Below are 16,422 nucleotides of genomic sequence, written 5' to 3'. Positions count from 1 at the left end.
GTCCCAGGCGCCCCTTTTAAAGGACTCAAGCATGGACTTACTCAATGATGGACTCACTTGTTCTGGACTCCAGCACTGGGGCAGCAGCTCGAAAGGTACTGGGGACATATGGGGAGGAACTGAAGTATTTGGCTTCAGGGCAAGGGCTGGAGAGGCAGCTTGCTCCCAGACAGAGGAGCTGGCAGAAGCCATTATTTCTTTGTTGAGCACTCCTCTCTCCTGGTGTGCAGACACAGGTGGCTGCCATATCTGAATCTCCATCAACCTGGATAAGTGTGTTCATTCACTCTGGGGCTGATATGCCCAGTGACCAGCTTTGGATTGAGCCAGATCATCACCCAGCCACCTCCAAGGATGACACACCTGAAGGGCAGACTGGGCAGGCACCAGAGCCCTGCTAAAGAGAATCCTGCTCCATAGGGTCAGCACCTGCATCACAACTCCTCCTCTATAGTCACAGCCAGTCCTCATAACCAGTGAGCCAAGGGTCAATCTGTCTCATTGATGTGTAAATAGCAACCAAGGCTCAACTACAACAGGAGGGCACACACAACTCACACAAGGGACACACCTGGAGGACCTAGCTCTGGTGACCAGGGTGACCCCAAGGATGCCCAATGATCTCAGGGAGAACTTCAACAAAGAGATAGAAAAAATAAAAATGGAGATAGAACACATAAAAAAGAACCAAAAGAAATAAAGAATATGACAACTAAAATAAAGAACACATTAGAGGAAACAAATTGTAGATTAGATGAAGCAGAGGATCGAATCAGCAATTTAGAAGATAAGGTAGCAGAAACACCCAAACAGAACAGCAAAAAGAAAAAAGAATCCAAAAAAACTGAGGATGTTTAAGGAGCCTCTGGGACAACATCAAGCATATCAACATTCACATCATAAGAATACCAGAAGGAAAAAAGAGGGAGCAAGGAATTGAAAACATATTTGAAGAAATAATAATGGAAATTTTTCCTAACCCGGTGAAAGAAATGGACATTCAAACCCAGGAAACACAGAGAGTCCCAAACAAGATGAACCCAAAGAGGTCCACACAAAGACACATCATAATTAAAATGCCTAAAGTTAAAGACAAAGGAAGAACTTAAAAGCAGCAAGAGACATCAGATTACACAGTAGCCGTGTCACTCAGAATCTGGAAAGACCCGGCCTCCAGCTCTGACCCAGGGAAGAAGCTGGGAAGAGTGTGATACTGTTGGGCTGGGAGAGGGAAAACTCCTCCATCCCCAACCCCCACCTTTTCTGGCCTGCCTAGGGCAGGGCAATTACAACTGCGGAGACACACCCAGAGATCAGCAGCAGGTGGCAGAGGCAGCTCTGGGCTTTCAGCAGCTCAGAAATCTCCCACCTTACACACACACACACACACACACACACACACACACACACACATGGAATAAGTGCTCTAAGACTCAGGAAAGCTAGACACAGGGCTGGTTGTGTTACTCTCAGTGCACATATGTGCAGTCAAGAGCAGAATCTGCACTGACTTTGTAAAAACTACTATCCAGACCCCATAACCCCACTATCTAGATGCAGTCCCAGGGTAGCTCTGGGCACCAGGTGACCGGCTTTGCCTGCACCAGACGCAGAGGACTCTCTGATACAGCAGAGGACAACCTGGAGATTACTTGGTGGGCTTAAGACAAGACTGGTGTTGCTTTTTTTGTTTTGTTTTGTTTTGCTTTTGTATTTTTGATATTTTTGCCTGTGTTGAGTGTGGGTTATCGGTTGTTTTTACATGTGAGTGTATTTGGTTTTTTCTTTGTTGTTGTTGTTGTTGTTGTGCTTGGTCATTTGCTTTGTTCTGAAATTGTCCTACACCAAGGCTCAGCTCAAGAGGCACAAGATTCAACACACCCAAAGGCCAACTCCAGCCCAAACCAGAGTATTACTGGGTTTGACTGTTTGACCTACAAGTGACACACCCAGAGGGAATTCTCTACAGGCACAAAAGCCCATAGAGGACAAACCACATTTAAGTGGTCAACCCTCACGCAGCAGAACACCCGGCAGTGGGCAGAGCCAAGTCTCACAACTAGTCAGCCTACGAGTCAGTCCCACCTACTGACAAGCCAAAAGCAATTAAAGATCACTTTTAACAGGACAAAATACACAACACAAGAATCACCTTTGGAGCAAACACATAAGAGAATAAGGAAGTGGTGCAAGTCAAATATAAAGGACATACTACATAATATAACCCAGCAAAAACCAAGAACAGTAGGGGATCTACCTAATACATCAAAGCAAGCACAGAGAGTCAGCCAGAATGGAGAAACAAAGAAACATGTCCCAAATAAAAGAACAGAAGAAACCTCCTGAATTGGAACCAAATGAAATAGAGGTAACCAACATATCAGAGACAGAGTTCAGAACATTGATGATAAGAATGTTTAAGGAGCTTAGAGACGACATAAAGAAGGATAGAGAAATCATAATGAACAACCACTTAGAACTAAAGAATACAATAACTGAAATAAAGAACACACTTGAAGGAATTACCAGCAGGTTAGATGAAACAGGGGATTGAATCAGCGACTTAGAAGACAAGTTAGCAGAGATCACCCAAATGGAACAACAAACAGAAAAAAAGAATGAAAAACAATGAAAATGGTTTAAGAGACCTCTGGGATAACATCAAGCGCAACAACATGCGCATTATAGGAATACCAGAAGGTAAAAAGAGGGAGCGAGGGATCGAGAACATATTTGAAGTAATAGTATCTGAAAACTTCCCTAACCTGGTGAAGGAAAGAGACATACAAGCCCAGGAAGTGTAGAGAGTTCCAACCAGAATTAACCCAAACAGGTCCACACCAAGACACATTATAGTTAAAATGTCGAAGGTTAAAGACAAAGAGAGAATCCTAAAAGCAGCAAGAGGAAGACAGCGGGTTATATACAAGGGAGCTCCTATAAGACTATCAAATGACTTTTCTACAGAAACATTGAAGGCCAGGAGGGAGTGGGAGGAGGTACTCAAAGTGATGGAAAACAAAGGCCTACAACCTAGATTGCTTTATTCAGCAATACTATCATTTAAAGTTGATGGAGAGATAAAGAGATTCCCAGAAAAGAATAAGTTAAAGGAATTTATTACGACCAAGCCAGCATTGCAAGAAATACTAAAAGGACTTCTGTAAATGAAAGATGAAAACAATCTAACTACAAATTTAAAAATGGCAATAACTATGTACCTATTAATAATCATTTTAAATGTAAACGGATTAAATGCTCCAATCAAGAGACATAGGGTGGCTGAGCGGATAAGAAAGCAAGACCCTTGTATATGCTGTGTACCTCAGACTCACCTCAGATCAAAATGCACACACAGGCTGAAAGTGAAGGGTTGGAGTAAGATATTTCATGCAAATGGAAATGAGAAAAAAGCTGGAGTTGCAATACTTACATCTGAAAAAATAGACTTTAAAATGAAGAACATATTAAAAGACAAAGATGGGCACTATATAATAATAAAGGGATCAATCCGACAAGAGGACATAACCCTAGTAAACATCTATGCACCCAACATAGGAGCACCTAAATATATAAAACAGATTTTGACTGACATAAAGACAGAGATCAACATTAACCCTATCTTAGTAGGGGACTTCAACACACCTCTGACAACAAGGGACAGGTCTTCCAGACAGAAAATCAATATGGAAACAACGGCCTTAAATGACACATTGGACCAGTTGGATTTAACGATATTTTCAGAGCATTTCACCCCAAAGCTGCAGAATACACGTTCTTCTTAAGTGCACATGGAACATTTTCCAAGATAGATCACATGTTAGGCCACAAAACAAGTCTTGATAAATTTAACAAAATTGAAATCATTCCAACTGTCTTCTCTGACCACAGTGCAATGAAATTAGAAATCAACTACAGGAAAGAAACTGGAAGACACACCAATTCATGGAGGCTGAATAACATGTTACTAAATAATGAATGGGTCACCAGGGGATCAAGGAAGAAATCAAAAGATATCTTGAGACAAACAAAAATGAAAACACGACGACCCAAAATCTTTGGGAGCAGTGAAAGCAGTCCTAAAAGGGAAATTCATAGCACCGCAGGCCTACCTAAAAAAACAAGAAAAATCACTAATCAACAGTTTAGCTTCACACTTAAGGGATCTGGAAAAAGAACATCAAAATAAGCCCAAAGGGAGTACAAGGAAGGAGATAATGAAGATCAGAGTGGAAATAAATGAAATAGAAACCAGAAAAACACTATAAAAGATCAATGAATCTAAGAGTTGGTTTTTAGAGAAGATAAACAAAATCGACAAACCTTTAGCCAGACTCATCAAAAAAAAGAGAGAGAGGACCCAAATTAATAAAATCAGAAATGAAAGAAGAGAAATGACAACAGACACCACAGAAATATAAAAAATTTTAAGAAATTACTAGGAACAACTATATGTCAACAAATTAGACAATCTGGAAGAAATGGACAGTTTTCTAGAAGCGTACAACCTTCCAAGGCTAACTCAAGAAGAAACAGAAAACATGAATAGACTGATTATCACCAGGGAAATTGAATCAGTAATCAACAAGCTCCCAACAAACAAAAGCCCTGGACCAGATGGCTTTATAGGTGAATTTTACAAAACATTCAAAAAAAAAAAAAAAAGATTATCACCTATTCTCCTCAAGCTCTTCCAAAAAATCCAGAAGGAGGGAAGGCTCCCAAACACTTTTTATGAGGCCACTATCACCCTGATCCCCCAAACAGATAAAGACACTACAAAAAAAGAAAACTACAGGCTGATATCTCTAATGAACATAGAAGCAAAAATCCTCAACAAAATATTAGCAAACAGAATTCAGCAATACATTGAAAAGGTCATACACCGTGATCAAGTGGGATTAATTCCTGGTATGTGAGGGTGGTTCAACATCCACAAATCAATTAATGTGATACACCCTGTTAACAAAATGAAAAATAAAAATCATATGATCATATCAATAGATGCAGAAAAAGTATTTGACAAAATCCAGCAGGCATTAATGATAAAAACTCTTAAGAAAGTGGGAATAGAGGGACCATATCTCAACATAATAAAGGCCATATATGATAAACCTACAGCTGACATCATATTCAATGGGGAAAAGCTAAAACTATTCCCCTTAAAATTCAGGGCAAGGCAAGGTTGCCCACTTTCTCCACTTCTATTCAACATAGTGCTGGAAGTTCTAGTCACAGCAATCAGACAAGAAAACGAAATAAAAGGCATCCAAATTGGTAAGGAGGAAGTAAAATTGTCATTATATGAAGATGACATGATATTGTATATAGAGAAACCTAAAGACTCCACCAAGGAACTATTAGAGCTGATAAATGAATTTAGTAAAGTAGGAGGATACAAAATTAACATCCAGAAATCAGCTGCATTTGTATATACCAATAATAAAATATCAGAAGGAGAAATTAAGAAAACAATCCCATTTACAATTGCTTCAAAGACTATAAACTACCTGGGAATAAATTTAACCAAAGAAGTAAAAGATTTGTACTCAGAAAATTATAAGACACTGAAGAGAGAAATTAAAGAGGATACAAATAGATGGAAACACATACCATGCTCATTGATAGGAAGAAATAATATAGTTAAAACATCCATACTGCCTAAGGCAATATACAGATTCAATGCAATTCCCATCAAACTACCAAAGACATTTTTCGCAGAAATAGAACATAGAATTCTAAAATTTATATGGAACCATAAAAGACCCCCGATAGCCATGGCAATCTTGAGAAATAAGAACAAAGTGGGAGGTATAACAATACCTGACATCAAATTACACTGCAAGTCTACAGTAATCAAAACAGCATGGTACTGGCATAAAAACAGACACATAGATCAATGGAACAGAATAGAGCCTAGAAATAAATCCATACCTATATGGTCATTTAATCTACGACAATGGAAGCAAGAAGCTACAGTGGGGTAAAGACAGTATATTCAATAAATGGGGCTTGGAAACCTGGACAGACAGATGCAAAAAAATGAAGCCAGACCACCTCTTTACACCATATACAAGAATAAATTCAAAATGGATTAAAGACTTAAATATAAGATCTGAAACCATAAAATTCCTAGAAGAAAATATAGGAAGAAACTTCACAGGTATTACCCGGAGTAAGATTTTTACTGATATATCTCCATTGGGCAAGGGAAGTAAGAGAAAAAATAAACGTGGGATTACATCAAACTAAAGAGTTTTTCACAGCAAAGGAAACCATCAATAAGCCAAAAAGGGATCTTACTGAATGGGAGAACATATTTGCCAATGATATATCTGATAAAGGGTTAATATCCCAAATTTATAAAAAAACTCACTCAATTCAACTCCAAAAAAACAAACAAACCAATTGAAAAATGGGCAGAGGACATGAAGAGACATTTTTCTAAAAAGGACATACAGATGGCAAACAGACATATGAAAAAATGCTCAACCTCACTAATCATTAGAGAAAAGCAAATAAAAAGCACAGTGAGATACCACCTCACCCCAGTCAAAATGGCTGTCATCAATAAATCAACAAACAAGTGCTGGCGAGGCTGTGGAGAAAAAGGAACCCTTGTGCACTGTTGGTGGGATTGCAGATTGGTGCAGCCACTATGGAGAACAATATGGAGGTATCTCAAAAATCTGAAAACGAAACTACCTTATCACCTAGCAATTCCACTCCTAGGTTTCTATCCGGAGAAATCCAAAACTCTAATTAAAAAAAAAATGTATATACCCCTATGTTTATTGCAGCACTATACACAATAGCCAAAACTTGGAAATAACTGAAATGCCCATCTGTAGATGACTGGATTACGAAACTGTGGTACATTTATACAATGGAGTATTACGCAGCCATAAAGAAGAAAGAAATCTTACCATTTGCAACAACATGGATGGACCTAGAGAACATATGTTAAGTGAAATAAGTCAGACAGAGAAAGACAAATACCATATGATCTCACTTATATGTGGAATTTGAAGAAAAGAATAAATGAATGAACTAATCAGAAACAGGCTCAGAGACATTGAGGAAAAACTGAGGGTTGCTAGATGGGAATGGGGGTTAGGATAAGGGGGAAAATGAGGGGATTAGAAAGCACAATCGGTAACCACAAGGTTGCCATGTGGATACGAAAGTCAATTTGGGGAATGTAATCAATAATGTCAAATATTTTGTAGGGTATCCGATGGACACTTGTCTCATTAGGGAGACCACCTCAGGGATGATGTAGATGCCTGATCACTGCATTGTACACCTGAGGCTGAACAATAATCAATGTCAACTACAGTTTGATATATATATATATATATATATATATATATATATATATATATATATATACACAAGAAGTGGAGTATAGCATTAGGAATAGAGACAATGGAAATGTAATGGATGTGTGCGATGTCAGCAGGGTAGTGGATGGGGGAAGGGGGGTTGTCACTGTGTGAGGGATATAAATGGTAAATGTCTACTAACTATTACATTGTTTGGTGCATCTGAAACTAATTAAAAAGTAAAAAAAACTAATTAAAAAAAAAAAAGCAAGAGAAAAGCAGCTAATTCCCTACAAGGGAACTTCCGTAAGACTATAAGCAGATTTCTCAACAGAAACTTTGCAGGTCAGAAGGGATTGGCATGGAATATTCAAATTTATGAAGAACAAGGACCTACAGCCAGGATTAGTCTACCCAGCAAAGCTATCATTTATAATTGAAGAACAAAGAGCTTCTCAGACAAGAGAAAGCTAAAGGAGTTCATCACCACCAAACCAGTATTACAAGGAATGTTAGTGGGACTCCTTTAAGATGTAAAAAAAAAAAAGATAAGAAAATATAAATAATAACTACATAGAAACAAAAACTACATATCTATCAACAATTACTTTAAATGTAAATGGATTAAATGCTCCAATCAAAAGACACAGGGTGGCTGAATGGATTAAAAACAAGACCCAACATGTGCTGTCTATAAGAGACTCATTTCAGATTGAAAGCTACACACATAGACTGAGTAAGGAGATGGAAAAAGATATTTCATGAAAATGAAAACAAACAAACAAAAAACTGGAGTAGTAATACTTATATACCAGACAAAACAGACTTTAAAACAAAAAAGGCTGGTGAACACACAAGGTGATATGTAGATGATGTATTACAGAATTGTACATCTGAAACCTGAAACTTTACCAACAGTTGTTACCCAATAAACTTTAATTAAAAAAAAAAATAAAACAAAGAGATTAAGTAGGACCTAGTAATCCCACTTCTGAGTATTTATCCAAAGAAACCCAAAACACTACTTTAAGGGGACATATGCATCCATATGTTCATTGTAGCATTATCTACAATAACCAAGATAGGAAGACAACCTGGGTATCTCTGAATGGTTGAATAGATAAAGAGGAAGTGGTGTATACATACACTGGAATATTACTGAGCCATAAAGAACGGATGAAATCTTGACATCTGCAACTACATGGATGGACCTGGAGTGTATTGTGCTGAGTGTAGTGAAAGAAAGACAAATGTCATATAATTTCACTTATAAGTGGAATCTAAAGAACAAAATAAACAAACAAAACAGAAACCCATAGATGCAGAGAACATTTTAATGGTTTCCAGACAGAAGGGTGGTTGTGGGTGAGTGAAAAGGAGAACGGATTAAGAAGTACAAATTGGTTGTTACACAGTAGTCATGAGGATGTAGGGTACAGCATAAGGAATATAGTCAGTAATATTGTAATATCTATGTATGGTGTCAGATTGGTACTAGATTTATTGGGGTGATAAATGGGAGAAGGGTTGGGGGCAGGGTGAAAAGATGAAGGGATTAAGAAACACAAATTGGTAGTTACAAAATAGTCATGGACTGTAAAGTAAAGCAGGGAATATAGTCAATAATATGGTAACAACTATGCATAGTGCCAGGTGGGTACTAGACTAGTCAGGAGGATCATGTCATAAATTATATAAATGTCTGACCACTATGTTGTACACCTGAAATTAATATAAAATAATATTGAATGTCAGTTGTAATTGAAAAATTCAAGAAGAGGGGAAAACATAAAGGGGAGTAAGAGGTCCAAATTCCCAGGTATAAAACGAATAGTCATGGGGATGTAATGTACAGCATAGGGAATATAGTCAATAATATTGTGATACTGTATTCCTCTGAAAATAAGGCTGGGTCTTATATTAATTTTTGCTCCAAAAGACGCATCAGGGTTTATGTTCAGAGGATGTCATCCTGAAAAATCATGCCAGGGCTTATTTTGCGGTTAGGTCTTATTTTCGGAGAAACACGGAAGCATGGGACGGTGTCAGATAGTTGCTGGACTTATCATGGTGATCACTTCTTTTTTTTTTTTATGTACTTTTTTTTAATTGGGGAAGGGGAACAAGACTTTTTTTATTGAGGAACAGTGTGTACTTCCAGGACTTTTTTCCCCCCAAGTCAAGTTGTTGTTCTTTCAATCTTAGCTATGGAGAGCGCAGCTCAGCTCCCCATTGTTAGTTGCAGGGGATGCAGCCCACTATCCCTTGGTGGGGGTCCAACCGCAACCTTGTGGTTGAGAGGACATGCTCCAACCAGCTGAGCCATCTAAGAGCTCAGCAGCAGCTCAACTCAAGGTGCCGTGTTCAATCTTAGTTACAGGGGGCGGAGCCCACCATCCCTCGTGGGAGTCGAGGAATCCAACCAGTGACCTTGTGGTTGAGAGCCCACTGCCACATGTGGGAATCGAACAGGCAGCCTGGCAGCCTTTGGCATTAGGAGCATGGAGCTCCAACCACCTGAGCCACTGGGCCGGCCCCTGATCACTTCTTTAGATATACGATGTTGAATAACTATGGTGCACGCCTGAAACTAATATAATATTGTATGTTAGATATATTTTAATAATTTTTTTTTTTAAAGTAGAGTTGGATGTACCTACTTCCCCAATTTTCTCTCATTTACATCATTCTATAACTCTGGGTTTGTATGTCTGCTTCCTCACTGGTCTATGAACAAGAATTGCATTTTAAATTCAGTATTATATGTAATAGGACAGGTTAAAAAGAACCTCTATGGTATAGAATGTGCTCTGTACAAGTTTGTTGCATGAATGAAAGAGTGAGTGAACAAATAAATTTGCCTATAAATCACATAAATGGCAGAATGGAATTCAAACTCAGCAACTTTTTACTCTAAAACCCAGTCTTCTTCTTCCATATGTGATGTGATCCAGTTCCTTAGAAATTCTGCAGATAGATCCAGTTGCTAGGAAGATGAATTTCTGTCAGCAGCGGAAGGAAAGAAGAACAGATATGGGAAAAATTGATGAATGCCCATTTAAAAAAACAGCACACTAACACTTGTTTTGTTTTTTGATTGTTAGTCGCTTTTTTTCTGATTAGTGACAAAATTCGCAAAGGGTTGATCTAAAATATACGAGTAAAAACAGATATAGAATTTTGATTCACCATAGACAAAATACGTATTAGAAGTCCCTCATTGCTTCAAAATAAAAATCAGTTTGAAAAGCTTCCAAGTTTATCCATAACCAGTTCAATTCCATAAGCCTTATTACATGCCATGTTGAGTGGACAACTGCCCATGTGGTTTGATTTTGATGCCATATGGAGGAGCTGCTCCATTCCTTAAATTACCCTGTGGTGGAAGGAATATACTTACTTCTATAATGAGATTGTACATTTTGACACCAATGCCTTTAACTTAAGGAAATTCTGCTTTCAATTCAGTGGGCTCTCCAATCTATATCTGTATATCAAGCATTTTTCCTAAATCCCACACCTAAATAGTCATCTGTTTTTGCTCCACAGTCACCTCAAATGCAACATCTCTGGATAGAAATGATCTCTCGTGCCCAGACCTATTTCTTCATCTGACTTTCTCATTTGAATTGTACTACCATCCACCAAATTTCCCAAGCTAGAAACCCGAGTCTTCCTGAGATCCACTTCCAACCAGTAACTAGTCTTCTGAGTCACTATCTTGAACATTTCTTGAATCTGTCTGCTACTCTCCATGGCCGTTACCAGGGCCTTAATTCGGGCTCTGCATCTGTTCTCACTTACTTGATTGCAGAGTCAAGGCCCTCTCCTGTCCATTCTCCAGTGTAGTCAGGGAGGTCTGCTTCAAAGATATAGTGGATCACATGATTCCTCTTTCTGAAATTTTATACAATGGCTACTTATTGTCCTTTGGATAAAGTACAGACTTCCATATTATGTAAAATATCCGTTTTTCTGAACCTCATTCAGCTCTCCAATATTCATCTTCCTCTCTCCACCCCACCCGCACCCATTTAATAGAATATTTTATCATATTCTCCCAATCTGTTCATGTCATCTTTACTCTCTTTGCCTTTTAGCATATTACTCCTCTTGCCTGAGAAACACTTTTGCACTTTCTCCTGGCTAACTCACATACGTTGAGACTTAGCTTAGTCACTCCCATCTTTCCGAAAGTGTTTCCAGATATTTCCTGCCTAAGCTAAACACTCCTACCTTCCTAAAATTTGCCAATATCATGGTATTTATTACATGGTTTTGCTTGTTAATTTTACTTCCATGTCGTTCCAAACAGATTATGAAGTCTTTGATGAAAAAGAGACTATTTTGTGTATTTTTGAAAGCTGAGGACGTATCAGAGAGCTGACATTTGGTTAACATTCAATACATTTTGGTTAATAAAGGGAAAAAATTAAATGGCACTTAATAGGTGGTTTCAGAGGGCTATGAAAACACATTTTATCTTTAATATAGTTAATTTTTTATTGTGGTAAATATACATAACATAAAATTGACCATTTTTAAGTGCACACTTCAGTGAGACTAAGTATATTCAAATTCTACGACCATTACCACTAACCCTTTCCAGAACTTTTTCATTATCCCAAACAGAAACTTTGTATCCATTCAACCCTCCTCCCAGCCCTTGGTAACTTCTATTCTACTTTCTATTTCTATGAATTTGTCTATGCTTGGTAACTCAAATAAGTAGAATCATACAATATTTGTCTTTTTGTGACTTATTTCACTAAGCATAATGTCTACTAGATTTATTTATATTGTAGCATATACTAGAATTTCATTCATTTTCAAAGCTAAAAAATATTCCAATGTATGTATATATTGCATTTTGTTTATCCATTCATATATTGATGAACACTTGGATTATCTCCACCTTTTGCTATTGTGAATAATGCTGCTATGAATATTGGTGTAAAGGTATCTATGTGAGTCACTGCTTTCAATTTTTTTGGATATATATATACCTGGAAGTGGAACTGCTGGATCATATGGTCATTTTATGTTTACTTTTTTGAGAATCACCATACTGTTTTCCACAGTGCCCGCACCATTTTACTTTACCAGTAATGAACAAGGGTTCCAATTTCTCCATATCCTCAACAGTTATTTTCTTTTTCTTTCTTCCCACCCTTCCCCACCTTTTTTTTATAATAGCCATCATTTTGAATATGAAGTAGCATCTCCTGGTGGTTTCGATTTGCATTTCCCAAATGGCTAGAGACGTTGAGCATCTCTTCATGTGCTTGAGGGCCAATTGTGTATCTTGTTTGGAGAAATGTCTTGTCAAGCGTATTTTTAAATTGGGTTGTTTACTTTTTTGTTGAGTTATAAGTGTTCTTTATATATTCTGGACATAAGATATGTGATTGACAAATATTTTATCCCTTTTTGTGGGTTGTCTTTTTATTTTCTTGATAGCATCCTTTGATTCACAAAACTTTTTATTTAATTTTAATTTTATTTTTAAAGATTTCTTTTATTGGTGAAGGGGAACAGGACTTTATTGGGGAACAGTGTGTACTTCCAGGCCTTTTTTTTTCCAAATCAAGTTGTTGTCCTTTCAATCTTAGTTGTGGAGGGTGCAGCTCAGCTCCAGGTCCAGCTGCCGTTTCTAGTTGCAGGGGGCACAGCCCACCATCCCTTGCGGGAGTCGAATTGGCAACCTTGTGGTTGAGAGGACGCACTCCAACCAACTGAGCCATCCGGGAGCTCAGTGGCAGCTCAGCTCAAGGTGCTGTGTTCAATTTTAGTTGCAGGGGGCGCTGCCCACTATCCCTTGCGGGACACGAGGAATTGAACTGGCAACTTGTGGTTGAGAGCCCACTGGCCCATGTGGGAATCCAACCGGCAGCCTTCGGAGTTAGGAGCACGGAGCTCTAACCGCCTGAGCCACCAGGCTGGCCAAAAGTTTTTATTTTAATAAAGTCCAATTTATCTCATTTTTCTTTTGTTGTCTGTGTTCTTTGTGTCATATCCAAGAAATCTTTGCCAAATCTAGAGTCATGAAACTTTTCTCTATGTTTTCCTCTAAGAGTTTTATAGTTTCAGCTCTTATGTCTAGGTCTTTGCTACATTTTGGGTTAATTTTTGCATATTATGTAGGATAAGGGTCTAACTTCATTTTTTTGCATGTGGATACCCAGTTTTCACAACACCATTTGTTGAAAGACTGTCCTTTCCCCATTGAATAGTCTTAGCATCCCTGTTGGAAATCATTTGATCATATATATGAGGATTTATTTCTGGGGTCTCTATTCTCTTTCATTGGTTTATATGTTTGTCTTTATGCCAATAGCACACTGTTTTGGTTACTGTGGCTTTGTATTAAATTTTGAAATTAAGAAGTATGAGTCCTCCAAGTTTGTTTTCACTTTTCAAGGTTGTTTTGGCTATTTGAGGTCCTTTGAGATTCCACATGAATTTTAGTGTGGATTTTTCTGTTTCTGAAAAAAAATATGTCATTGGGATTTTGATTGGAATAGCACTGAATCTGTAGATTGCTTTGGGTAGTATTTATGTCATCACAATAGTAAGTCTCCCAATTCACAAATATGGGATGCTTTCCATTTATTTTGGTCTTTAATTTCTTTCAGCAACATTTTATAGTTGTAAATGCACAATTCTTCCTCCTTCTTGGTTAAATGTATTCTTAAGTATTTTATTATTTTTGATGCTATTGTAAATGGAATTTCCTTAATTTTATTTTCAATTTGTTGCTATTCTATAGAAATGCACTGTTTTTGAGTGTTAATTTTGTATCCTGCAAGTTTTCTGAATTTGTTTATTCTAACAGGGTGTGTGTGTGTGTGTGTGTGTGTGTGTGTGTGTCTTTAGGGTTTTTACATATAAGATAATGTCCGCAAACACAGATAATTTTACTTATTTTTTTGCCCAATTTGGATACCTTTCATTAATAGAATTAATAAAATGAAGGGAAAAAAACAACTGGTACAGAAAACAATTTTGTGATAAACAAGCAATAAACTAGGAACAAAAATAAATTTCCTTGGCATGATAAATTCCGTATATCAAAAATACATAGCTAACATCATACTCAATGCTGAAAAGACTGAAAACTTTTTCTATAAGATCAGGAATTAGACAAGGATACACACTTTTGCCAATTTTATGTAAAACCGTACTGGGAATTCTAGACAGAGGAACTAGAAAGAATGGCAAAACACCCCAAATTTGATGAAGTACATAAATCTGCAACCCCAAGAAGCCCAATGACCTCTAAGGAGGACAAACTCAAAAGACCCAACCAAAGCACATTATAATAAAACTGCCCAAAGACAAAAAGAGAGTCTTGAAAGCAGCAAGAGAAAGGTGAATCATCACATACTAGGGATCCTCAATGAGAATATGAGCCGATATCTTATCAGAAAGCTTGGAGGCCAGAAGGACGCAAGATGAAATGTTTAAAGTACTGAAAGATAAAAAAACACACAACAACTTTCAACCCCAACACTATATCTGGTAAAACTTTCCTTCAAAAATAAAGGAGAGGGCAGCCGGTTCGCTCAGTGGTTAGAGCAAGGTGCTCATTACACCAAGGTCGCCAGTTTGAGTCCCCCATGGGCCAGTGAGCTGTGCCCTCCACAACTAGATAAAAAACAACGACTTGACTTGGAGCTTAGCTGCACCCCCCACAACTAGATTGTAAAACAATGACTTGACATCCTGGAAAAACACACTGTTCCTCAATATTCCCCAACTGAAAAAAAAATAAGGGAGAAATTAAGACACTCTTAGTAAAACAAAAGCCAAGGGAATTCATTACCACTAGACCTGCTCTACAAGAAAGGCTAAGGGGAGTCCTTCAGGTTAAAATGAATGGATTCTAGACAGCAACTTCAAGCTGTATGAAGAAATAAAGATCTCTGATAAAGGATTTGAGACAAACACATCAACAATAGTTATAAAGCTATGTTATTGTGTACTGTTTTGGGTTGTATTTTTATCAAATTTGGGATGTTTTTGCCATTATTTTCTCAAATAATCTTTTTCCCCCTTTTCCCTCTTCTCCTTCTGGGACTTTCACATGTGTATGTTGGTCTGCTTCATGGTTCCCACAAGTCTCTTAGTTGATGTTTACTTTTCTCTTTTTTTGTTTTTGTTTCTACTGCTCAGACTCCGTAATTTCCATTGTCTTATCCTCAAGTTTTCTGGTTCTTTTTTCTGCTTGCTCAAATCTGCTGATGAATCTTTCTAGTGAAATTTTCATTTCAATTATTGTAATTTTCAGCTCCAGAATTTCTGTTTGGTTCCTTTGTATAATTTCTATTTTTTTGTTGATATTCTCATTTTGTTCATATATCATATTTCTAATTTCCTTTAGTTCTTTATCTATGTTTTCCTTTAACTCGTTGAGCATACTTAAGTTTTGTCTAGTAAGTCTGATGTCTGGGCTTCCTCAAGAGTGATTTCTGTGAATTAATTTTGTTCTTTTGAATGATGCATGTTTTTCTGTTCCTTTTTATGCCCTGTGATGGTTCCTTTTTTTTTTGGCTGAAAATTAGATATTTAACTATTATAATATAGTAACTCTGGAAATCACATTCTCCGCTTCCCTAGGGTTATTATTATTATTATTGTTGTTGTTATTGAATGCTATTGTAGTTTATTTTGAGAGTTTTCCTAACTATTTTTGCAGAGGCTATTCCTTGTCATGAGTGCTCACTAGTTTCTGTTCCTTTAGCTCACATTCAGCTGAAATTTTGACAGAGATTTCCTTGAGTCTCAGGTTAGTTTGCAGTTTCGCTCTGTGCTAGGGCAACACTTAGCTAAAGCTAACAATCAGCCAGAGTTGAAAACTTACGATCTTTTCTGAGCGTACATCTTGCCTGGTTGTGTATGTAGCTTCCTAAATTCCCCCATCTATTTGTCTGCTTTTAAATGTCCTAATTTTCCTGTCTCACCTTAGCTTTTCTTCTGGACCTTAGATGGTCTATTGTTCGTCTCCACCTGTAATCTCTTGCCCCAGGAGTCTGTGTCTATAGTCATCTTGCAAGTTTTATAAGTAGTGTCCATCAATTTCCCCACCTGCGTTCTG

This window comes from Rhinolophus sinicus, chromosome 9 (genome assembly GCF_057876585.1).
Source record: "Rhinolophus sinicus isolate RSI-liver-muscle chromosome 9, RSI-T2T, whole genome shotgun sequence".
In the NCBI taxonomy this organism is placed as follows: Eukaryota; Metazoa; Chordata; class Mammalia; order Chiroptera; family Rhinolophidae; genus Rhinolophus; species Rhinolophus sinicus.
This window is presented reverse-complemented; position numbering follows the sequence as displayed.